This window comes from Protopterus annectens, chromosome 10.part0 (genome assembly GCF_019279795.1).
Source record: "Protopterus annectens isolate FY-2018-M chromosome 10.part0, PAN1.0, whole genome shotgun sequence".
NCBI classification, from domain to species: Eukaryota; Metazoa; Chordata; order Ceratodontiformes; family Protopteridae; genus Protopterus; species Protopterus annectens.
The window spans coordinates 933,620,953-933,646,561 of record NC_056744.1 but is presented as its reverse complement, the minus strand read 5'-3'; the positions used below and the strand labels follow the sequence as shown (position 1 = coordinate 933,646,561).

Here is a 25,609-nt window from a genome sequence, read left to right as displayed (position 1 = left end):
ATTTCATTACTAATCAAGTGACATAACCTAATAACTTGTCCATGTAAAATGTTCAATTTCATCTTTTTTGGATGGTGGCTAGTATAGTGGAGGTAATTATTTGTAAAAGTCTCCTTCCTATATAAACCACTGTCAAACTTACAATTTTCAAAATCCATAGTAACTTTAATGTCCAAATAATTAATAGTAGAACCAATTCCACTAATAGTAAATTTTAACCAAGGAACACGATTATTGAATTGATTAACAAAATCATAAAATAATTGTTTATTATTTCCCCAAATAAAAACAAAATCATCTATGTATCTCTTGTAGTATTTCACATATTGGAACAAAGGAACTTTCTTAAGCATACTTTCTTCCCACTAACACATACAAGATTAGCAAAAGCTGGAGAAACGTTGGCCCCCATGGCCACTCCAGTTAATTGTTGGCAAATGTGATGGTTAAATAAGAAGAAATTATTTTTAAGTACCATATCCACCAACACTATTATAACATTGATATCAACCTGTTCCATTGGACCAAACTTTTCAAGATAATTTCCTACAAACTGTAACCCTTCAGCTTGGTCAGTGGTCATATATAATGAATCTTTTGTGCTAAGCATGGTCTCCCTATCTGTGAATTTATATTTATATATCATTCAAAAATGACCATGAATCCTTAAGAAAATATTTACCGGCTTGTACTATAGGATTAAGTAGGTGATCTAAAAATACCGAAATACATACTGTTTTGTTTCTTGGGGAATAAATAATTAGTCTATACGGGAATCTTTCTTTATTCTTATGGATTTTTTGAATTGCAAAAATCTTCCCAAATTCTGGTTGATCAACTGTTAAAAATTTATATGCGCTTAATTTAATGTACTCCTGATTAAACAACCCAAAAAAACTCCTGATCTATTACATTATAACATTTTTAACAAAATCTTTGCCGACAAGCTGATAGTGCTTTCTGTTATTTAAAAGAGGATTATAAAGACTTGTTTTTTTTAATTTCATTTTCTTCATATGGTAAATTAACATCACTTAGCATATATTTCAAATTCAGTTTCCATACAAACATCCTAAAATCAATAAGATTGGTATAAGAGGCTCTGCAACAAGGAATAAATGTGAAACCTTTTGACAAGACTTTAAGTTCACATGATGAAAAAACATGTTCAGATAAATGAAATGCTGGACAGTTATAACTTAACATCCTCACCCCTCCCTCTGCTTCTTTTCCTCTCCCATTCACTCTTTTGTTGTTGTCCACAAAGGGAGCCTGACCCCCCCTTCCCGTTCTGAAAAAAAGAGGAGAATGCCTGAGGCTGGGGTGGGGGTCGTGTTCGTGCAGCCTTTTGATTGTTGCCCATTTCTGGTAGCACCACAAGCTAATACATTATTTACTGCTTTCATTCCAGAAACATCATTGCTAGGCATTGTACCTTTGGCTGCATTAACTGGAAAATCATCTAATTGGTTAACATTGTCACCAACTTCACCATGCTGTCTTTCTACCCAGCCCTCAGGCACTTTATCACCTTTGATAATAAAAGTAAGATGGTTTGAATATGCCTTAGCATCTCTCTCTCATGTTTTGTATTTTTACGCTGAATCAGATTGGTAATATGCTACTGGACTTTTCCAGAAATGTTGTCATAAATTTCTTGATGCATGTTAAAAGTATGATGTTTTACAATGTTTTCATTTAACTGTCCTATTTCTTCCTTTAAAATACAAATAAGCCCCTGATTATGCTTTACTAATGCTCGCATAGCTTCAACCCCAGCTTTGTTGCATATGTTAACCAATTCATGGTAAACACTGTCTGTGTAATTAATACCATTTGGAAATGTGTATACTCTAAGACCAAATGGTACTTGCTGGAGTCCAATACACCTTTCCAAATAAAAGTTATATTCAAGGGATTTGAGCTTTAACAACTTCGTTTGTAGTAATAATAATAATAATAAAAAAATTATAAACTTTGTCAAAAGATATAGTACCTTGTGGAATTTGGCTTGGTGGACCTCCATTGTTCAAAACCAAGAAGCAAAGGATGACAGGAAACCAAGCCAAAAAACAACAAGCTTCAAGCTGAGACCAAACCAACGTAATCCAAAACTGGAAGATGCCAGTAAGTTGTTACAAGTAGACTTTAATAAATCAACAAGAACAAGCGCTTTCGCTCGGCTGAATACCGAGCTTTCTCAAGTTAAAAATTTTTAACTTGAGAAAGCTCGGTATTCAGCCAAGCGAAAGCGCTTGTTCTTGTTGATTTATTAAAGTCTACTTGTAACAACTTACTGGCATCTTCCAGTTTCGGATTACGTTGGTTTGGTCTCAGCTTGGACCTCCATTGTTCCCAAATGGATTAACAACTGGTCCATTGAATAAATTGGGAATAGCATCAAATTGTGTAACTCTGTCACTGCCATTAATAACAGTATTCCCAGACAATCCACTTGAATCACTGTATAGGGACGAGTGGAAAGAAGATTGTAACCTGGACACTCCTTGGTTGTTTGGAAAACCTTTCATGGTGTCATCGGCAGAACATAAGCAACTGTACCTCTTCAGGACTCTATTGCCTTGCTGCATTGCTACCTGGAAATTTTGACTCAAAGCTTCCAACTCTTGTGGCAACAAGTAAGTGGAACAATCCATTTTACAACTACCAATAGCATAGATCTCACCAGGAGAGGAGAAGCAGTTGATATCACTGTGAATCCCTTCACTGGAGGATGTAGAAGCCATGTGGAAACAACCAAAATCACTTAAAACCACTAGGCAAAGAACACTAAACTTAGAACAAAAAACTTTGCACAATGGCTCAAATCCCCAGTAAAGAACCATACAATTGTTTTAGCGCTTTCATTCCTTTTTAATAAAGTGGAACTTCTTCAGAAAAAACAGACATGAAAACCTCCGTATTTAAATAACCCTCCAAAATGTTACACTTCCTTTTAAAACATCACTTCCTTTTCTAACATAATTTCCTTTTAAAACATTTCCTTTTAAAGAAACATACTTAGCCTGTTAAAAGTCCTTAAATTCACATACCATATCTCCCATAATGAAAAACGTTGAACATACAAAAATAAAAAATGCATAAAATGATTAAATACAAAAATGATAATAATAAAAACATATTTGCCAGTAATGTTTTGTCATGTTTTAAGACAATCATGTAACTTTAAATTTCAAATAGCATTTCAGATTTAAATTTCTATTTAACCCTGGTGCTTGGTCAGCCCTCAAAAACACTTGCCATTTGTGTTCTTACTTTGAGCACATTATTACAGCTAAATACACACTTTCCCACCATCATTTGTTCAAGCACAGTGAAATGAAACTTTTTAAATCCTGAACATTCTACACTGTGCTTATCCAGGGCATTAGAAAAATCTTTAAAGTAATTGTTCATTATTTCCCCAAATAAAATCCAAATCATCTATGTACCTATTTTAGTATTTCACATATTTCAACAAAAGAACTTTCTTAAGCATACTTTCTTCCCACCAACACATAACAGGATTAGCAACAGCTGGGGCAACTTTGGCCCCCATGGCCACTCCAGTTAATTGTAGCTAAGCAATGTTAGTTCCATCACTTTTGAACATATTGGGTTTGTTTTTAAAGCCAAAAAGAGATTTAATCGCCATAGCCATGATATTGTTTATGTGGCTAGATGTGACACATGTTCCCATTTCTATGTAGGTAAAAGTGTTAGGGAGTTGCGGTATAGAATAATGGAACATGTTATAGCCATTAATATTAAAGATTTTTCCAATGCTGTGGCTAGGCACAGTGTAGAATGTTCAGGATTTAAAAAGTAATTAATAAAAAAAATTCAAAAAAATCATACAAAAATATTCTAACTTCAATTGGAATAGCAATAAAATGAAATACATTGGTATAATCATTAGTTCCAGTAGTAAATAAATGAAACAAACAAACATTCAACAGGTTGTTGATAAAATTTTAAGTTTAGTCACAAATTGGGACAAATTCTTCTTTACCATGGAAGAACAAGTAATGCTTATTAAGGTGGTAATTCTTCCTAAAATATTGTTTGTCTTACAATATTTAGTACTATCTCCAACAAAAAAATTGATGAAGATAAATAATGCTCTACTTAAAAATTTTGACGTCCTAATAAAGTAAGAGTTTCCTTTGATTGGCACAAAAAATGTTGTGATAATGGTGGAATAGGATTTCCTGATATTTAGTTGTATGCCATTTCAGCAGTTGTAAAACTTATTGCATTGTGGATAAATGCATCTTATGATTCAAAATGGAAACAAATACATCAAGAAATATTAATAAATAAATAAATCACAAGCAGTCATACCCAAATAGTACCTAATAGTTTTATCTGGTTATAAAATATTTTTGTATAAATGGTATTACACCCTTTTCTCAAATTCCCTATTTAAATAACATAATTTCCTCTTTCCAAGAGTTCACATATTCTAACCGTTGTATTAAAAGCTTAATATTTCTATGCTTCCAACTGCATATACAGATGACTGGTTAGAAACTCATAACTTCAACAAAATGCTAGTATTGAAACAAAAAAGTAATTTAATTTGTTGGCATCAATTCTTAAGTGGTACTAATATATATATATATATATATATATATATATATATATATATATATATATACTCTTGAAAATTTGAGGTTCAAATACAATCAAGAGTCTGAGAATTGGTTAATTTTACAAATATTTAGAGACTTTGTGAACACAGAAATAAATAAAATATTTAACCTAGATAAGATATTGTTCCTCAATTTATTGGAATTCTTAATAAATATCAATAGTAATGCAATAAAAAATAAATCATATTTGCCACAAATTTATAATATTTTTAAGTTACATTTCACATATTTAGACAATTCCTATTGGAAATACTACTCAAAAATTAATGAAGACTTCTATGAACAATATAGGAAGTTCATATTAAAATCTACAGGTAAAACTATATCTCTGTTATACTGGAAAATGTTCACTTGGAAATTTTTAGACAGAGCTTTTGTAACTCCTAATAAAATTACAGTTAGGTATAAATCAAACAGAATTAAATGGTGGAGATTTGATTCTGAAATAATAGCTGATTGGATGCCCGTCTATATTATATTGTACAATGAAAATAGTGAACGCTATTTCATCGTACCGATAATATCTAAACAACAAAATATCGAACAAACGGAACAGTGATTTTTTTCCCCAGGGAAAAAAATTCGCTGCTCCGTAAAAAAAAAAAAAAAAAAAAAAACTTAAACACAAATTTAAGTTGGGGGCTTTGCCCCCCACACCCCCTACTTAACTATACCAACTCCAAGATTGCACCATAGTGGAGGAAATGGCAAAGTCCAGAAGACGGCCCACCAAATCTTTTTCCCTGGGAAAAAATTCGATGTTCCGTGACTTCGCTATTTTGCCATTTCTACAGTATCGGATCGACTAAATAGCATTCACTATTTAGTCCATTCAATACTGTCATATAGACCCATTGGATGCATATGGCGTACAAATGTGAAGTCATCTCCCCTTCTTGGAAAGGAATTAGCAACTTTATTCAAGCTCTATGGTCAGATAGATTTAATATTTCTAAATTTTAATTTTATTTAATGCTCTGATTCCTGAGATAATTCCAAAATTTCAAGTTTCTCTTCTTTGGTCTACTTTTGGAATAGCCAGAAAAGTGATTACTAAAAATTGAAAAAGTAAAGTTACCCCCTCAAGTGTTAAGTTTACTAGTATGCCAAAAGTCTATTTGCAGCACTCAATTGTGTACTATAAATATGAGAACTTTTAATATTACACATTCATATAAATCTTGACTTAAAGACTTGCTTGAAGATGTATAACTTTGATGTGTTAGTCAGCTGTGGACTTATACAAATAGGTATTTGTGTTATAATTGATTTGTTAATTTATTGTTTTAAAACCAAATAAAACAATGGTTAAATAATTTACAACTGCTTCTAAACCTGAATAAAACTAAACTACTGTTTTTCACCCCAAAAGACATTGATACCAAAACAACACTATTCACTATCTTCTCTGCCAACAAGAAAGTGATGAAACAAATAAACAACACAAAATTACTGGGTGTCATCATAGATGACCTGTTAAAGTTTTAACACCATGTATCACCCATGGTTAAAATAATCTCATCAAAACTAGGTATGTTATACAGAGTGAAACCCTTCTTCACTAGTATAGCCAGAAAGACATATAGCCTATGCTTTCTTATTGCCAGTCTCCTCTATGCTGCCACAGTATTCAGTAAACTTCAAGTCTAGCAAATGTCCAACTTTATCAATTTTGTAATAAAATAGCCAAATTTGCAAAACTATTACAATAGCATACACCGCCTTCGCTATTCTAGGATAGAAAAATTTAAAGAAATAATAAGGAGTTCAAATTTACAGTATGTGAAATGGGATGTAATAACAGCCAAAGAAATTGAAACAAAATTAAGAAAAGCTCCTAACTGGAAAACCCCAGGCCCAGATGTAATACCAGAGTTCTGGCTTAAACTATTAACATCTGTACACAAAGATTTAACCCTGAGTAAGAATTACTTATCTCAGAATCCCACACAGATACCAACCTGGTTAACAACAGACAAAAATAATACTCCTCTTTAAGAGTGAACCTGTACATCTTCCTAAAACTATAGACCAATAAATTGTAATGTACAAATTATATACTGGAATTGATGCTGAGTTTATAGTCATCTAGAAGAAAACTCAATTGTGGCAATAGAACAAGGGTAATACAAGAAAGCCATATAGAACAAAATATCACCTGCTGCTAAATAAAGCCTTAATGGGGGATTATAAAAAGGGGAATAATCTAAGTATGGCATGGATAGATTACAAAAAATCATTTGACAGCATCCCACATTCATGGATAACGGAGTGCTTACAGATGTACAAGATATATCCTGCATTGATCAAATGCATTACAGAGCCCACGAAACAGTGGCAGACCACATTCCAATTAAGCCATGACAAAGGAAAATTTTTACCACCAGGATAAAAATTCAAAGGGGAATATTCCACAGTGATTCTTTGTCACCACTGTTGTTTTGCCTTGCCCTTAACCCATTAAACTGTTTGCTTAAAAGATTAGGCCTTGATCACAATTTGACTCCCAGAAAACAAACTTGTTTAAAGATTTCTCATCTGCATTTTTAGATGACTTAAAACAGTATAATTCATCAGATAAGGAGTTGAACACACAACTGCAAGTGGTTAAAACATTCTCAGATGATATAAGAAAGACATTTGGATTTGATAAATATGCAAAAACAATATTTAAAGCAGAAAAGTTGCAGTACCAAGAAAATATCAGTCTCTGGGACTGGAATGTGATATAAAGGAACTTGAGCAGGAAGGAGTGTATAACTACTTAGGAACTGATGAGAAATTAGCAATAAAACACTAAAAAATATGAATAAAACAGTAAGGAATACTTCAGAAAACTACAACTAATATTGAAAACAGCCATGACATCTAGGAGTACAGTCTTAACTGTAAACCAGTTTGCTGTTCCTATTTTAAATTACAGTTTTGCTGTGATTGACACCAAAAGATATTGGATCATTTGGACAAGTAAAACAAGAAAAATGCTTCATGTTTATCAAGTGACATATAAAAATTGTATACCAACATTATATAGCCCATGCTCTGAAGGAGGTTAGGCCTCCTCAAAACTGATGTATAGATCTGTAGTCATGGGACTGCATACATAACTGTTGACTTCATTAGATCCAAACATAGAGAAAGTTTTAAAACATGAAAAGTCAAAAATGACCTGTCTGCTTAGGTTAGCATAAAAATTCAGGTGGTAAGGTACCTCCAGCACAGATTAATGCACTGTGCAACAATTCTTATCACTTATTTTCTGTTGTCAACTTTGATAGCATGATGTTTCTTGAACTACAGGGGTTTGTCACACCAAAGCCTGCGACTAATGGATGACCTCTTTAGCAAAACCATGCATCAGAGCATACAAGGCCTTCAACAATGAACTAAGCTGCACATGAACAACATATTTAATTGCACTTGATAAAGGTAGCATGACTGGCTGTTACGCATCTCAGCCTTATCATTGCTGATTAAGGCAAAACATTGTTATGGAGAAGATACAGCTGGAGAGTAAGGAGGTTGTGGGAAGGGAATATTCCTTCATTGAGGTGTAGGTGGGCTTGCCCTGGAAAACTACTTTTTTCTGTTTCATTGCTGTTACTGCATGAATTGTGTACATTGCTCATTTGCATTCCTCCACCTAGGTGCTGCAGTATTAACAGTATGTATCACCTTTGCATATTATTGTACACCTTCCTGTGAAGTACATTGTGACTATGTACTTTGTACAACATGTTCAGGTGTCCAGGGAAGTGTGAGACAATACTGTGGATGGTAGTATATATTGAATAAGTAAGCATGTCTTTGGTACAACCAGATTCTTCACTGAATGTGTAGAATCTGGTTCTGTCTGTGCTAAGCAGCATGCAAAAACATGATACAAAACATATCAAGTGATACAGATGCTACAGCCATGTACCAGCAACCGAAAATGTCATTTACTGGTTACTTCATAGGAACAAGCTTGCCTGTATCATGGCATCAAACCATGCCCTACCACAGCAGTATTATACAACACCATGATACAGACCATGTACTGGTAAATATGCATTTTTTAACATTGCAAAAGTCTAGCCTCAAGCAGCAATAACACTATGTGCAACTATATGCCCCCACCCATCAACAGCTCTGCCACTCAGTGGATGTTTCCAAGCCACATAAGCACAATCCTCTTACAACAAACTGCAAACTGTGTTATATATCCTAGCACTGTTCCTCAGAGCATGACACACTCGGAAAATGTAAGGTATGATAGATGTAACACTGTAGAAATAAATTAATAAATCATCTATCATTTGATTTCATGCACTGGTCCACAGTAGCAAATATGAAGCAGCACTGCAATGCAAGTCTACATAGCGAACACCAGACACAGAGATGCTATCACATAAGCAGACCCCTATACAAGGAGCTTTCACACTGCAAAGACTGCCACCAACGTAGCTGTCTATGCTGATGTGACACTGCTGGCTAATCAAATCTGAAAGTAACATGCTCTTTATCATAGGAAGTGTGATGCTGTCAGTGCAATAGTCAAAAAAAAAGGTCACTTTACAAAACTGTAGAGATGCAACAAATTAAATACAGTCGTATGTTTCCAAATATAGAACTGCTATCTAGTATAATATTATAGTAAATATATCTATACACGAGCATACATACCACACATATTGTTGGCAGTGATAACATAGACTATATCATGCAGTAGCTTCATAAAATATGTAAGTGATAATTAACAGCAGTCAGAGAAATAGCAGCATAACTCATATATTCTCTAACACAACACTGAAGAATATTATTCAAAATAATACTGCTTGTAGTCCAGTGCATACTCTATTTATTAATTGTATGTCATACAGAGCAGGCATATTGAGTTGTCAGTAATGACAGTTAGTTACAACAGTCGCTCAGTAGAATCTATGCATATAAAGTGAAATGCTATGCAGAAATGCCATAAGAGCTATAGGTTCTGCTCAGTATACTGTCAGGTGTGCTTCTTGATCTCCAATTTCCTCTCAAGTACAGTACAGTAACATTAACAATACCCTTTCTCATTCTTTAGAATGGTAATGTTATGTGCAAGGCATCTAGCAGTAGGCACCAAAGATCACAATGTGCAAAGATGAAGTGACTGAGCCAGGTAGATGGCTGACATATTTTGTGATACACACCAAAGAAAAAGGATATTTTTTCTTCTTCTCCATGCATAGCTTCTTCACCATGATACCCTAATTAATTCACAACCACACTATTTAAAGTGCACTATCTTAAATGTTTTAAATGCACTTTAGTGAACAAGTGAATGTGACATGCTTCCAGCAGAAGATATGGTGCTGTAGGCATGGTAAGCATTAATGACTTAAGCAGTAAAACCTTTAAGTGTATATGCCCACAATTAGTTTTACCAGCAAACTGCATAAATTCACAGACAAATAAGTAAAATAATAGCCACATACATTCAAAGAAAGATAAACAGTAAAATGATTTACTTGAAAACATAAGTTAAAGCATTTCCTTTTCAAATACATGCAAAAAAACAGCAAAGCCCTTACACAAGAAATTGAAATAACACAGGTAGATAATGTTTAGAAAAACTGTCTAATGTCTAAACCAGAAACTATCTGCGTCTGGCTAAAAGATGTACTATGCAGTTACTGTCTCTAACATTTAAATCCAAAGTTGAGTTTTCAGAGTCCTTATAGGCAATATAATGTAGATGAATCTCTTGTTTCCAGGATGAACTCCATCAGGCAAATTGCGGTAACTTCATTAATTGACTGACTGACCCTGCACAGCCTCTGCTTATAGGTTCATAGGTAGGTACTAGGCTATCTGCCCGAGGGCATTTATAAGCCTAACCAGAATGTGTCAGCTTTCGCCGCCCCATTGATTAATTAACTGATCCTCTGTCAAGCAGAGCCATTGAAGTGATCCCAGGGGTGTATTCTGTTACCCATCCACTTGTCAAGGTTTCTCTTGAGGAGTGTTAGTGAGGGGCTCTGCCTGATGTAATTTGGAATTTTGTTCCAAAGCATGGGGAGTCTCTGTGACAGGAATCTATCCCTCCAGCATGTTCTATTTATTGTTGTGGCAAGGTTTAGCTCACCAGAGCACGTGGTTCTCAGTGACTTGGATTTCTTTAGGTAGTGCATTGTCCATCAATTCTGAGTTGGACATGGCTTTGTAAGTCAGGCAGAGATCACCTCTGAATAAGCGATATGCCAATGAGTACAGCCGGAGTTTTTTCAGTCGGGCTGCATAGGACATATTTTGAGACCAGTAATCCTCTTGGTGCGGTACTTTTGTGGTCTTTCCAACTGTTGGAAGTGTCTTGTGAGGTATATCCCAAATGGGGCATTGTACTCTATGGTGTGTCTAATGAGTGATGAGTAGAGTGGCACTATAACCTCTTTATTTCTAGATGTGAACCCTTTAGTAATTAGATGGGCCACATAGAAGGATTTCCTAACTACTTTGGTGGCAATATGATTGTCAAAGGAGAGATTACTATCTACCTGGGTCCCCAGATCTCTTATTACCTCTTCTGTATTAATGAGGCTGCCACCTATGTGGTAATTCGTGGGTGTTTTGTTTTTCCCAAATGGGATGACTATGCATTTTTTGGCATTTAGCTTGAAGCCATGACTTTGACACCAGGTGTCCATCTCAGTAAGGCCCTTTTGGAGGATGTCCGTGTCAGCAGGAGAGTCAATTATGGCTTCCAGTTTGCAGTCATCAATTAACTTGGTTAGCCATAGTCCTCCTGTGTTTGCCTGTACTTCTGAGAAGTATATACCGAACAGTAGGGGTCCCAGGACCGAGCCTTGCGGGACACCACTTGTGACTGGTTTAGAGTTGGACCTGGAGCCCACTATTCTTATCGTGTGAGCTCTGTCTGTAAGCCAGTTGGCAACCCATCTGGTGATGTAGGGGTTTATGTTCAGGCTGGTGAGTTTTTCTGTAATACCTGAGTGGGGAATGGTGTCGAAAGCCTTGGCGAGGTCAAGGTAGGCTGTGTGAACCACCTTTCCCTCATCTGTGGCCTTGGTGACTGTCTCGAAGAAGTCAACCAGGTTTAGTAGGCATGATCTGTCCTTAACAAAGCCGAACTGGGTTGGGTCAAGTGTTTGGAGGTTACCAATGTCTTTGTTAATGAGTTCCATGATGATGCGCTCCATAGCCTTGCAGACCAGGCTAGTCAGGCTTTTGGGGCGATAGTTACCAGGGTCAGTTGAGGCCCCTCCTTTGTGGAGAAGAATAACCATTGCTGTGCGCCATTCTATGGGCATGTAGCCTGTGGAGAGGCTAAGTTTGAACAGTGTGTTTAGGTGGGAGGTTAGTTCGTTCTGTAGTTCGTACAAGACGCAGCCTGGGACACCATCTGGTCCCATTGACGCTGTGTTTTTGGCTTTTGAAAGGGCTGTTTTCACCTGTGCATCTGTGATTTTTGGGACACTACACTTTTCCGGTATTGTTGTGGGCCCTTTTGGAGGTGAGAGGGGGGTGAAGTTTGCACTGAATCTATCTGCCAGGATGTTGGCAATATCAGTAGGTTCAGTATATTTTGTGCTATTTTGTACTAGTTTAGTGCATATCTGCGAGTTGCCACTTAGATTCTTAACATAGCTAAAGAATGCTTTGTGGTTATCTTTTGAATCCTTGGCTATTTTTCTTTCGAAGTTAGCCTTGGATGATTTCATGAGGGACATCAGTTTCTGATCAGGGATGACTTTCCTTCTTGGGATTTGCTTTTTTTCTGAACTAGTTTCCTTCTTCTATTGTATAGCCTGTTTATTGCAGGGGTCTACCAAACTGGTTTCCTTCTCTTAGAGGAGTGAGTCTTAGTTTTGCTAGGGATGGTACGATCCATGCATCCTTGTAGGTGCTCATAGAGTGCATTTGTAATGGTTTCTGCATCTTGGGCAGCGTTATCCTTTAGCGTGGGGGCTGTAAAAATTACCACCTCTGTCTTAAGTAAGGTGAAGTTTTCTTTAAAAAAGTTTTTTACTGTAGTTTCCATAGTTGGGGATGGTGGCGGGGTGTGGACATCCAGAGTGATTAGTTTATGGTCTGATCTAACCAGTGACAGGTTGACCTCTGGTGTGGAACACCTGTCGCCCATGTTGGTGTTGACCAGGTCCAATATGTTTTCACCTCTGGTAGGGGAGTTTACCAGCTGATCCAGGGCATTTGATTTAATGAATTTGTACTCGAGTAGTTTTCCCAGTGAATGGTAGGGTAATTGAAATCGCCAAATATCAGGGTGTTTGGTAGGACCTTCATGTTTTCCAGTGTGTCCAGAAAGGTGGAGTAGTGGTCCTGGGTGATGGAGGGTGATCTGTAGTGGGCCACAATTTGCATTGCAGATTTGCCCAATGTTAGTTGCACATGGATGATCTCAGAGGTATCATGCTGCGCCACTAACCTGGAGGTGTAGGTATCCTTGATGAATATGGATACACCCCCTCCTTTTGTGTTCCGGTCCATGTTCTCTGGCCAAAATGTGTGGTATGAGTTGTAGCCCCGTAGTGCTGGGGTGCTGTCTGGAGCCTTGAACCAGGTTTCAGTTACTGCACAGATGTCAATGTTCTCCATACAGAGGAGTGCTTCAAGTGCATGCATTTTGAGATTTAGACTCCTGGCGTTGAGTAGCATAACCCTCAGTTTTTTGTTAATTGTTCTGTTTACAGAGGTGGGTTTGACTTTTGAGCCTTGCCTAAAAAATGCACTATGGGAGCAGCAAGAGCCTTGGCCAGTATTCAAAAGCTTAGGGGTGACAGGTGCAAGCCATCTCTTGTGAAGCAACGCGGCTTGTCGAGCATGTGGTCCCAGGCTGACAGACACTGGATCCCCTTTGAATGACACCAGAAGCTTAGCCAATTGTTGAAATTGATAATTTTTTCTTTATACTGAGGTATCGTTCTTGGTGAGGGCAGAATGCTACTCAGGGTCAGGGTTATACCAGCCTGGGCTACATGATCAGGGAGCTCTTCCATGTCTCTTTTCATGTAATCCAGGGAAGTATGTCTCAGGTCAGTCACACCAACATGAACAATGACAGAGTCTTATTTGTACCTGTTCTGGAGTGACCTCAGTGCTTGTGTTATGTTGGGGATTCTGGCTCACAACAGGCAGCTAATAGTAACCTTCTGCTTGTCCAGCCTAATGAGTGGGACATCAGTGTGCCTGAATATAGAGTCACCTATTACTAGTGTGTTAGATATGTTATTTCGCCTTAAGGGCTGTGATTGTGCGGCACACTGATTTTGTGTTTTATGTGTTATCTGGTTTGTGACGGGAAGTGCAGGTTGTTTGGGTGTCTGCTTTGGAGGTCTCTGATGCTTTTGCAGGTTTTTATTTAGAGTCTCCGAGTATGATTTTGTGTATTTATGTGTATTTTTTGCCAGTGCTGTTTTCGTAGGTCTGTGTGTGGCTGGAGTTGTGGTGCAAGTGTTAACCTTTTCCTCTTGACTGTCTGTTCCAGTCTTGGGTGGAGACAGCTTATCTTCTAGTTTGGCTGTATAATTGCATCTCTCACATATGTTAGTGTTTTGCGGTAGGAGGAGAGGGTTGTCTGTGTACATGAGGCAGTTGTAACATTGCCTCAGGATACCCAGATTCACCAGCTGGACGGGAGAGTGCACCTGAAGTTGCCCTTTGGTCATGCCTGAATAGTAGGGTGAGCTGCTTAATTGCTTGGTGGGTGAGGGGTGAATAAAGAGCCTTGCCCTGCTGGGCAATTAGTGTCAGGGTATATTGGTGCTTGCTATTAGGTCTGAGCAAGTGCTGGGCTGTAAGATGCTTTTTGGGTGCTTAGGTTGAGAGTTAGACTAGTTTCAAGGGAAAAACTGAAGAAGAGACTTAGTGGAGCCGGGAATAATTTAACTGTAGCTAACCGGCACTGCCCGGTGCGCAAAACCGTGCAAATGCAGTTTTTATAGTAGGGAAATGAAAGGGATAGAAATTAGCCCAAAATGCAAGTCCTGAACAGGATTCTCGGTGGCTGCTGCTTTGATTAAGATTTTTGGATTTTTTTTTGCTCCCCATTAATTGTCCAAGGGGGTAAGTGTCAGATTTAGCAGCTAGTGAACAAATAAGCCATTATCATTGGACTTACTTTAGTAACTTCAAAGAAGCAGAGAAACATTAGGTTTTGCAAAACTGCTCAACATATGCCAGGCAAGGATTATATTCATTTATAAAACGTAATAGATTTTTGTACAGACAGAAATGCAATAATTATACATTTTCATTGACATATTGTATTCTTACTAAAAAGCAAATACAATGCAGCTTCATTTTTTTAAGCAATTATTTACACATTTTCTATTTGCTATTGCTCTGACATGGCCAGATCTGAAGTAGTTTACTTAATTTGCTGTTCAACCTGTGGGTCTTTGGTTCCAAATTGGATCTGACATGGCCACATTTTCTAGCTATGGCTCCGTGCTCCATGCTCCTCCCCTTACCCATAATGCCTCCCTGTCTCCCTTCTCCGTTCAGATCTCGTTTGCCACCTGAGAGGAAGCAGAATAGTCTGAGCTCAAGAGCATTTAGGTGTTTTTCTACAACAGTAAATTGTTCCTTTTTTTGGCCTTTCTTATCTATTTCTCTTCAACCCTTTTTCTATACCTTTTCGGGGTTCTCCACAGTAAAAAAAAAAAAAGAGTAGTAAGTAGGCTTTCCTATCTTTCCTCCCCTCTTTTCTTTTGGTGCGTGCGTGTATGTGTGTGTGTGTGTGTGTGTGTGTGTGTGTGTGTGTGTGTGTGTGTGCGCGCGCGCGCGCTTGTGTGTGTGTGCATGTGTGTGTGTGTCTGTGTGTGTGTGGTTTGGGCCAGCTAAGGTATGGCGGACGTCCCGAAGCTAGGCTTCAAAAGGTCCACAGAGTGTGGCCATTAGCTTTCCCTGGTGGATGGCCACAGTCTGTGTGCAAATTGCTTGGGGGTGCCTCACCTCCAGTCCCCCTCTCCTATTTGCACTGGGTTTAATCCCAGGGAACTTAAGAACAGGCAGGACAAACTGATCCTTAAGGGCCTCTTGCCCTCTTCTGCTGGGACCGAGGTCCCACCTACCCCTGCTGGGAAAGCAGTAGCTGCTGCTTTGTCTTCCCCTTCCATGGCCTCTGGGACTCACCCTCCCACCAAGAGGTCCAAGGAAGGGGATAAAGCCAAGAAGGCCCAGCCTCGCAAACAATCCCCCGACCGCTTGTTAGGCCAGCCCTCCTCCAAAGATTAAGCCTGTTTCCAGGCCAGTGACACCTTGGCTCAGGTCCCCCAGGTTTTCACCTGAGCCCGAGGTAAAGGTTAGCTGGTCGCCCCCTAGGCCTTCCCCCCACCGGCTTTCCCAACGGCGTCCTCCCGCTCTACTTGGAGCTTGTCTGAAGCAGAGATGGATAAGATGATGCGGAGGTTTATTCACAATCACATCCAGATGGGGGTCTTCCCAGGGCATTTCCCCACCAGAGCAGGTGCCTTCCAGCCATTGTTTAGACCTATCACTCCTTCTCCTATCTGATCTGCGGTTTTGGAGTCTTTGGATCCAAGGATGATCAGAGTCGAGGGGTCAGCACCGATTTTATCCTGTACCTCGACGCTGGCCAGTCCCTTGAGTGTGTTGGATCCCACTGGATCGGATCCGAGATCTCTGAGCCGTAGCCTCGGGATCGGATTCAAAGGAGAGCTCTCTGCTCAGAGCTTGTTGGAGAGAAGCATTCCCCTTGGTGTCTCGGCTCCCAGAGGCGCATCTCCGGCTCCCCAGTCAGATCAGGGGGGGAGCAGCTTTCGCTAGATCAGCCCAGGAGGTCTGTTCCCCCTTGGTATTCGACATGGTGCAGAGGGTTCTCGCAGGGTCGAGGCCTCTGACCATTTCTTCTTCGGAGTCCATCCAGACCCCCCCTGGCCTTGAGTGTGGTACCAACCATCTTGCCCTCTCAGGGACAGCCCGTAGCTGTAGTGCCCCTGGAAGATCCACACTTGGAGCAACCTGCTTGCGAGACCTCCCCAGACAGTCCCCCTGAGGAGCCCCCCACAAGCATACCTGTAAAAGGAGGCGCTTGGACTCTCTTCCAGAGTCCCTCACCGAAGACATGGATCTGGATGAAGGGGAAGGTTCCCCAAGATCCCCCCCCGAGGATGTCTCCTTTGGAGACATCATGGAGATCCTTTGCCAAATGGGGGGGCTGGTCCATCCCAAAACCAACCTCTGATGAGCCTGTGTTTCTGGAAGCATTCGGCTCAGGCAATCTACCTCTTGGGTGTCCCCTCCTGACGATCCACTTGTGGATTTGATAATATCTAGGGTGTGGAAGGAGCAGGCCACTACCAATACCCCAAGTGCCCGGACAAAATTTTAAGCCCCCCCCCCCACGGACAAGTTACACTGGCACAAGGGGTCCTCTGTAGATGCTATGATGGTGGTGTCGGCCACCAAAAAGGAACTCGCCCAGGAGACCTCCACGGTCCACCAGCCTGACCAAGAGTCAAGAGTGTTGGATCATTTTCTGAAGCAAGTTTATGCTTCAGTGACCTTCTGTGTGAGGGCACTGAATTACATGGCACATGTCATTCGACTCCAGAGATATCTGGTCAAGGAAGTCATGGAATCGACCCCAGGGTCCATGTTGGCAGAGGACAGGAACAAGTTCGATGCAGGAATGGCCACCCTAAAATTTGTAGCCAACACATCTTTGCATTTCCTCTCCCATGCCACGGAGGGAGCCGCACAGGAGGTGGGGTCAGGTGTTGTTATCCGGCGTCATGCCTGGCTCTTCTTATGTCAGTTCTCGGTGCCCTTCAAGGCATCTTTTACCAACACCCCTTATGATGGTTCTTCCCTTTTTGGGAAGACTGTCAGAGAGACTTTGGTCCAGAGTGAGAAGGACGGGAAGATGCTGTCTGCCATTGGGATCTGCTTCTCACTGCCTCAAAGGTCCTTTTTCAGGAACCAGCAAGGCCAGAAGAAGATGTGGTTCCACAAGTCTCAGGTGTTTTCCCAGGACACTCAGGCATCGCCTTCCTCCAGAGGCAGAGGGAAATGTGATAGAGACTGCCCTAGAGGCAGAGGAGGTCCTAGGAATTTTGGGTCTTGAAAACCTTTCTCGGATAAACCCAGGCAGCAGCCCTGAGGGGTTGCCCCACTGTCCATCTCTGGAGGCAGTTGGGTGTCACTTGTCACTTCACCCACTAGCATGGGAGTCCATCACTACAGATCAGTGGGTGCTGCAAGTCATATCCAGAGGATATTTCATTCTGTTCAAGGATCTTCCCCCATCCAACAAAGCCCTCCCGGACGTTCCACCCACGCAACAGGAGGAGGCAGCAGTGCAGGTAGGCACACTGCTAAGAAAACAAGTCATTAAACCGGTCCCCCCAGACCGGTCCAGATCCGGGGTTTATTCCAGGTTCTTTTTAGTGCCAAAAAAGATGGGGGACCTCAGACCAATACTGGATTTGTCCAAACTGAACCTATCAGTAACCAAGACAAATGGTCACAATTCAATCTACTCTGTCCTATCTGCAGGCCAGAGACTAGATGTGCTCAATCGACTTCCAGGATGAGTACTATCACATCAAGATGGACAGGTGCTCCCGGAGGTTCCTTCACTTCTGGCTGGGAGCCAATAATTACCAATTTTGAGCCCTCCCCTTTGGTCTCACCACAGCCCCCCCCCCACACATACACGTGTTCACCAAGGTAATGGTGGTAGTAGCGGCTCACCTGAGGCTTCAGAGCATTCAGGTCTTTCCGTACCTGGATGATTGGCTCTTTACTGCCCTTCAGAGCATCTACTATGTCAGACCAGGAACTCCTCCCCTTCAGCTTGCCAACAAGTTGGGCATTACAATCAACATGAACAAGTGTGCCCTTCTCCCAGTTCAGATTTTAGACTTCATTGAGGCACATCTTGACACAATACAAACAAAGGTGTTCCTCACATCAGACAGGATGTGAGAATGGGTGACCTTCACCGACCGCTTTCTGGTGGCAATGCACATCCCGGGATGATCCAACATTCTAGCGGACAGGCTCAGCAGATCGATCCTGATGCCTTATGAGTGGTCTCTGAATCCTTCAGTAGCAGAACAGATCTTTTTAGAGTGGGGTTGTCCTTGCTGCGATCTCTTCGCATCTCCTTCCAACGCAAAATGCAGTGAGTTTTTTGCTCTGAACCCCCCCCCCCCACTGGGGGAAGCCCCCAGAGATGCTCTGATTCATGCTTGGCCTCCCGGGCTTCTTTATGCATATCCTCCTCTTCCCCTTATGTCGAAGTTTCTGCAGAAAGCTCGAAGGCTGGGAAGCACTGTGATCCTCATCACCCCATTCTGGCCTCAACAGGTTTGGTTTTCCTTACTCAGGTCTCAGCTAGTTGTTTCACCATGGCTCTTGGATCCAGTCCTGGATCTGCTATCACATCCCTCAGGGATCCCTCATCCAGATCTGGACAGTCTGAAGCTCACTGCTTGACTGCTCCAGATGTTCATCGTGTTTCACTGTTGCAGTCATGACTGTAGGGTTCTCCCCTGCCGGCAGGCAGTCTCAGGTTGGCCAGAATCCCAAAGTCTGGGTCCGGCGTCGGCTGTTCAACCATGCTCCCTGATGTCAGAGTGCCAGGAGTACAAAGCTGACAGTCTTTCTTGCCGTGCGGTGATAGCAGTTCGCAAGTGCCGGTCGGCTGACTCCTGACGATTTTTCCTGATAAACTTCTGTCCGAAGATTTTCTTCTCCACTCAAAGCTAAGTACCCCGTTGGGGAAACTTTTTTCTTGCTCCACTCTGATGTCAGAAAAAGTTAATAATTGTATTTCATGTGGGAAACAAATACCTCATAAGGATTTTCATTCTTACTGTATTCCTTGCTTAGGCCCTGACCACGACGTAACTAGTTGTCGGTTTTGTGCTAGATTCAATCAACTTACAATTAAGCGAAGGTACGATTTTGCTTTTCATTACTTTGGTAGGCGCTTTAACTACAAAATGTTGTCGGATACGGTTCTGGCTACCGGAGTTCACAAATGTCGCAAGGATAAAGACAGGCCTCCGAGGTCCAAATCTGATGATAGCGCACAAGCAGAGCCAGCTTCAGGTTCGGCCGTCGTCAGTGAGGCGCTTTTGCAGCCCCTGTCGTCGGCCATTTCAGAACCGATGGCCGAAACGGACTCTCATGAGGAGTCAACTAGGCCTTTAAATATTTCTATTGCAGGACCTTCGGACAATGCTCCTTCAGATGGGTCCGGAGCTGCTGTGCAGGTACCGGCTTCCGAAGGGGTTTTCAGGCCTACTCAGCTTCTAATAAAGGCAAAGCCAGAGACAAAGGCAAAGACTCCTTCTAATTCAAAGACTGCAACACAGGCCTCTTCAGAACCGGCTCCCAAGTCACAGAAACAGTTACTCAAGATGGCGGAGGATTTACTTACTATGATTAGGGGTTCACATCCCCCTCCAGATAAAAGGCCAAGGCAGGATGTTTATTATGATTCCTCTGATCAGGCTTCTGTTTCCTCAGTTTCTTCTTCTGATCAGGAATATTCTTTCCCTCCTTATGAGGATTCTGATGCTGAGGAATCCATTCCTTCAGCTTCTCTCCCTGAGGATTTCTCTTTTGGGGAAACTTTGCATGAAATAAGGGAACATTTCCACTGGGAAGGACAGTAGTATTCGGAATCTAAGAAAAGACTGAGGGATTTTCTTCTTCTTCCCCAACATAGACCCCTGGCTATTCCTCCTGTTTTGGATATTGTGGATGATGCCTTTTCAGAGGCTAACTTAACCCCTGACTCCTTTCCTCCTGCTCCTGTTAAGCCTGATAGATATTACAGGGTTCCTGATTCCCACCAGTTTTTATACAAGAACCCTTCTGCTGACCCTGAAACCATTTCTCAGGGTCTTAAGGGAGTTAAGGCTGCTTCTGCCAAAAATCCCATTCCTACTGAAAAGGATTCTCGATCCTTAGAAAGATGGAGCAAAAAAAGTGTACACTTCTGCTGCTTTGTCCATTAGGGCTTTAAACTGTCAGTTTCATATGCTGAAATACCAGCAATTTCTCTTGTCTGTTTTAAAACAAAAGCTTACTTCCATTTCTGCCTGTGCAGATGATAAGGAATTGCATGACTTACTGCATGCCATTGAACAAGTTGGGAAGCATGGTTTACATTGTGGATTTGATGCCTTGGAGTCTTCTTGTAGGGCTGCTGCCTCCAGCACAGTCAGTAGAAGGCATGCATGGCTAAAGGAGCAAAATTTGCCTGAACAAGTAAAGGCTAAATTATTGGATGCTCCTGTTCAGCATAATGTTTTGTTTGGATCAAAAGCTGAAGAGGTGATTAAAAAGCTGGAGGATAAGGCGAAATCCATGCAAACAGTTAAAGATTTCTTACAAGTACAGCCACCTAGATTTAGTAGGAATTGGCCTTCTAAAAATTGGTCCTTTCCCACTTCAGACAGGCCTCAGAGGGGTAGATATAGACGCTCCAGAGGAAGACCTCAAACTCAAGCTTCTTATAGACTAAGACAATGGACTGCTTCCACCCCTAGGGGAGGAGAGGACAGGTCACAATCTCAAAGGAAACAAACTCAATGACTCCCTCTGTTGGGCTTCAGGAATTTCTTGCCTGGAAGCCCCTCTCGGAGGAAAACTCTCTCTTTTTTATCAAAATTGGACTCAAATAACCCAAGACAAGTGGGTTTTGGATGTGGTTTTAAGAGGTTACAAATTCCATTTTCATACCTTGCCAAGGCCAAGCGGATGGCCAGACCTTCCAAAACATCAATGGACGGAGGCCTTAATCCAGGTGGAAACTCTTTTGGCTATGAATGCCATAGAACTGGTTCCACTTTCAGAGATGGGAAAAGGTTTTTACTCAAGGCTTTTTCTAGTCCCCAGGAAGCAAAACTCATGGAGACCCATTCTGGATCTGTCGGTCTTGAACACCTTTCTAGAGATTCCATAATTCAAGATGCTTACTCTACAACAGCTACTTCTAATGCTGTCCAAAGATGCATGGATGGTAACTTTGGATTTAAAGGAGGCATATTTACACATTCCCATCAGGCAGGAGTGCAGAAAATACCTCAGGTTCAAGGCTGGATTGAGGCACTTTCAATTCTCTGCACTGCCCTTTGGATTGTCTGCTGCGCCCAGGGTCTACACCAAATGCCTGGCTCCAGTAGTAGCTTACTGCAGACTCAAAGGAATTCAAATTTACCCTTATCTGGACGATTGTCTAATTCAGGCAGACAGCAAGGATGTCTTACTCCAGCATCTAGAATTTGTACAGAACCTCCTCAAGTTCCTGGCATTCTCTGTAAACATAAAAAAGTCAAATTTGACACCATCACAACAGATAACTTTTCTGGGTGCTCTTCTAAACACCACAACCCAGATGGCATTTCTGACATCCGAAAAACAATTACAGCTGGCTTCAACTTTCAAAACCTTGGCAACTTTAACTCAACTGTCTGCAAGGAAATTCCTGCAGGCTTTGGGTTACATGGCTTCCTGCATCCTTCTCGTACCATATGCAAGACTACACATGAGGAAAATACAGTGGTACCTAAAAAGTGTATGGTCTCAGCGTTGCCACAGTTTAGACATACTGATCACCGTCCTTCCTTGCCTTCAAAAGGAATTTCTTTGGTGGTCCAGGGCATGTGCTCTAAACAAAGGGAAACCCTTCTGTCTGCCTCCCGCCACTCAGATTCTAACCACGGACACCTCGGATTATGCTTGGGGAGCCCATTTTCAGGGCAACTGTCTACAGGGCTTTTGGACAAAGGATCAGAAGCACCTGCATATCAATTTAAAGGAAATGTTAGCCATTCAAAAAGCTCTATTGGCCTTCAGGAATCTTTTACAACCAGGACAACTACTAATACGGACGGACAACACCACAGTTATGTGGTACATAAACAAGCAAGGGGGATCTCATTCCTACGCCCTTTGCAGACTAGCCATGGATCTATGGAACACAGCTCTAGCTTACAATCTGGATCTTCAAGCTCAGTTTCTACCAGGGAAGCAAAACTTCCTGGCAGACAGTCTGAGCAGAAACCTTTCGGATCCACACGAATGGATGCTGGACACCAAAATATTCAGGATGATAACAGCAGTCTGGGGATGTCCTCACATAGACCTCTTTGCATCCCATCTCAATCATCAACTTCAGACTTTTTGCACCAGGACTTTCCACAGAGAAGCTTGGAAAGTGGATGCCCTGTCATTCAGTTGGAGGAACCTCTCGGGATATGCCTTTCTGCCTCTTCCTCTTCTTCCACGGGTCTTATTGAAGATAAAACAGGACAAGTCCAAGATGATAATCTTGCTGGCTCCAAATTGGCCTCGACAGTTTTGGTATCCAACTCTAATAAACCTATGTCTGGACCCCCCTTGGGTTTTACCTCAGTCTCCGAACCTTCTGTCCCAACATCAGGGTCAGGTTCTACACTCTCATGTCAGAACTCTCAGCCTGGCGGCCTGGTTAATCCAGGGCCTTTGATTTCTTCTTTCTTACCCAAGCAGGTTATGGATGTCATTTTAGAAGCTAGACGTCCTAGCACTAGAAAATCTTATGCAGGAAAATGGAAAAGGTTTTGTTCCTGGATGCAGGCTCAGGATTCTGATCCTCTTCTTCCTAACATTACCTTAATTTTACTTTACTTGACAGATCTCTTACACAGGGGTCTCTCTTTCTCTTCCATTAAGATACATGCCTCTGCTATTTTTGCTCATTATAATACAGACCTTCCCATCTTTTCCCACCAACTCATGAGACAGTTTCTCAGTGGAGCTAAGAACTTAAGACCTCCTAGATCTCCTGCCATTCCTGCTTGGGATCTCAACTATGTTTTGGAAAAACTAACCTTGCCTCCTTTTGAGCCAGCTGCCTCTTCTGACATCAAGTTTTTATCTTGGAAGACAGCTATCTTGTTAGCCCTAACCTCTGCCAGGAGAGTTTCAGAGTTACAAGCTCTTATGGCTGTGGAACCTTATATTATTTTTCATCAAGACAGAGTATCTTTGAGGACTAATCCTACCTTCATGCCTAAAGTGGTTTCCAAAGTGGCTTTAAATCAAACTATCCACTTGCCTACATTTTTCCCCAATCCTCAAAATAAAGGGGAAAGGATCTTGCATTCCTTGGATGTACACAGACAACTGCGTTTTTACCTGGACAGAACCAAGGACATCAGAAAATCAGAACAATTGTTTGTTTCTTATGCTTCAAGTTCCCAAGGTAAAGCCATTTCAAAACAGACCATTTCTAATTGGATTGCTCATGGAATCAGATTTTGTTATTCACACCATGGTAAGCAAATCCCAGGGAGTATACGGACTCATTCCACCAGAGCTGCTGCCACTTCTGCAGCCTTCCTCAGGGGAGTTCCTACCAAAGACATTTTGGAAGCTGCAACTTGGAGTTCAGTGCATACTTTTTCTAAGCACTACAGTCTACCTCTCTACTCTAAGTCTAGGGCAGGCTTCGTCTCTGCAGTCCTGCAGGGCCTTTTAGCCGCCCCTTCTTCTTTATGACCACCTCCCTTTCTTTCAGCTTTGGGATTCTACCCTACAGTCATGACTGCAACAGTGAAACACGATGAACATAGTACAGTTGTGTACACCTACCATAAATGTAGATGTTCGAGTGTCTTCACTGTTGCAGTCTGGGTTTCCCTCCCTCCTGTCCCCTCTTATTTTTACTTTTGTGTAGTTCCTTATTTCACCATTCTTCTGAGGTGTACTTGCAAAGGTTATGGGACCTTTTTTCATTTTGGGACTCCTGACATCTGGGGCAAGAGAAACTGGAGAAGATGGCGTCGGCTGTCAGCTTTGTACTCCTGGCGCTCTGACGTCAGGGAGCATGGTTGAACAGCCGACGCCGGACCCAAACTTTGGGATTCTGGCCGACCTGGGACTGCCTGCAGGCAGGGGAGAACCCTGCAGTCATGACTGCAACAGTGAAGACACTCGAGCATCTACATTTATGGTAGGTGTACACAACTGTACTTTCCCATGATTATTAGGACTCCCAGTCTGTCATCTCCTGTTAAGTCCATTCTGGTAGTAGCTCATAAATTGTCTACCAGAAAAGTCTACCGTAATAAATGGAAACGTTTTTCTATATGGGCCAATCAGAGGTCTTTGGATCCTTTCACTGCTTTGCTTTTGGCAGTTTTAGATTTTCTGGCTAGCATTTTTCAACAGAGTGCTAGTTCCTGTATGGTGAAAGTCCAACTGGCAGCCATCTCTAATTTTCATGTTGGGATGAGCATGTTTTTATTGGCTTCCTCTAAACTTTGTAAAACCTTTCTCAAAGGGGCCTTTCTTCTCAGACCCCTGGTTAAGGACCTGATTCCTCTGTGGGACCTCACCTTGTTGTTGCAGGCATTGGTTTCTCCCCCCTTTGAGCCTACGGCATCTGTGGATCTGCAATGTTTGACTTGGAAAACTGCCTTCTTGGTTGCCATCATGTCTACTAGAAGGGTGCTGGAGCTTCAGGCTCTTTCTATCAAAGTACCTTATGTGATCTTTCATTAAAATAGAGTTTCGCTATGCACTAATCCATCCTTCCTTCCCAAGGTAGCTTCGGAAGCCAGTATTAATCAGACCATCAATTTGCCAGTATTTTTCCTAACTACCAGAACAAAGGGGAATACAAATTACATTTACTGAACGTACATAGGCAGTTGAGATTTTATCTTCATAGGTCTAAAAAATTCGGCAATTCTGATCAACTTTTTGTGTCCTCTGCCAAGCTCTTCTTTGGTAAACCTGTTTCAAAAGTGACAATTGCTCGCTGGATTTCACAATGCATTGGTCGGGCTTATTCAGAAAGAGGTTTGTCTCTACCAGGAAAAGTGAAGGCTCATTCAACCCAATTTATGGCTACATCATCGGCCTTTTGGTCTAGGGTCTCTTTGGATGATATTTGTTCAGCTGCTACTTGGGCCTCATCTCAC

General features: G+C 41.3%; 1 protein-coding gene across 2 annotated transcripts in view; it reads left to right on the top strand.

Annotated features, from left to right (window-relative positions):
- The window catches only part of PLPPR5 (phospholipid phosphatase related 5), a 3,295,121-nt gene that overhangs the window by 2,000,902 nt on the left and 1,268,610 nt on the right, over positions 1 to 25,609 (top strand). The gene's annotated exons all lie outside the window — the stretch shown is intronic.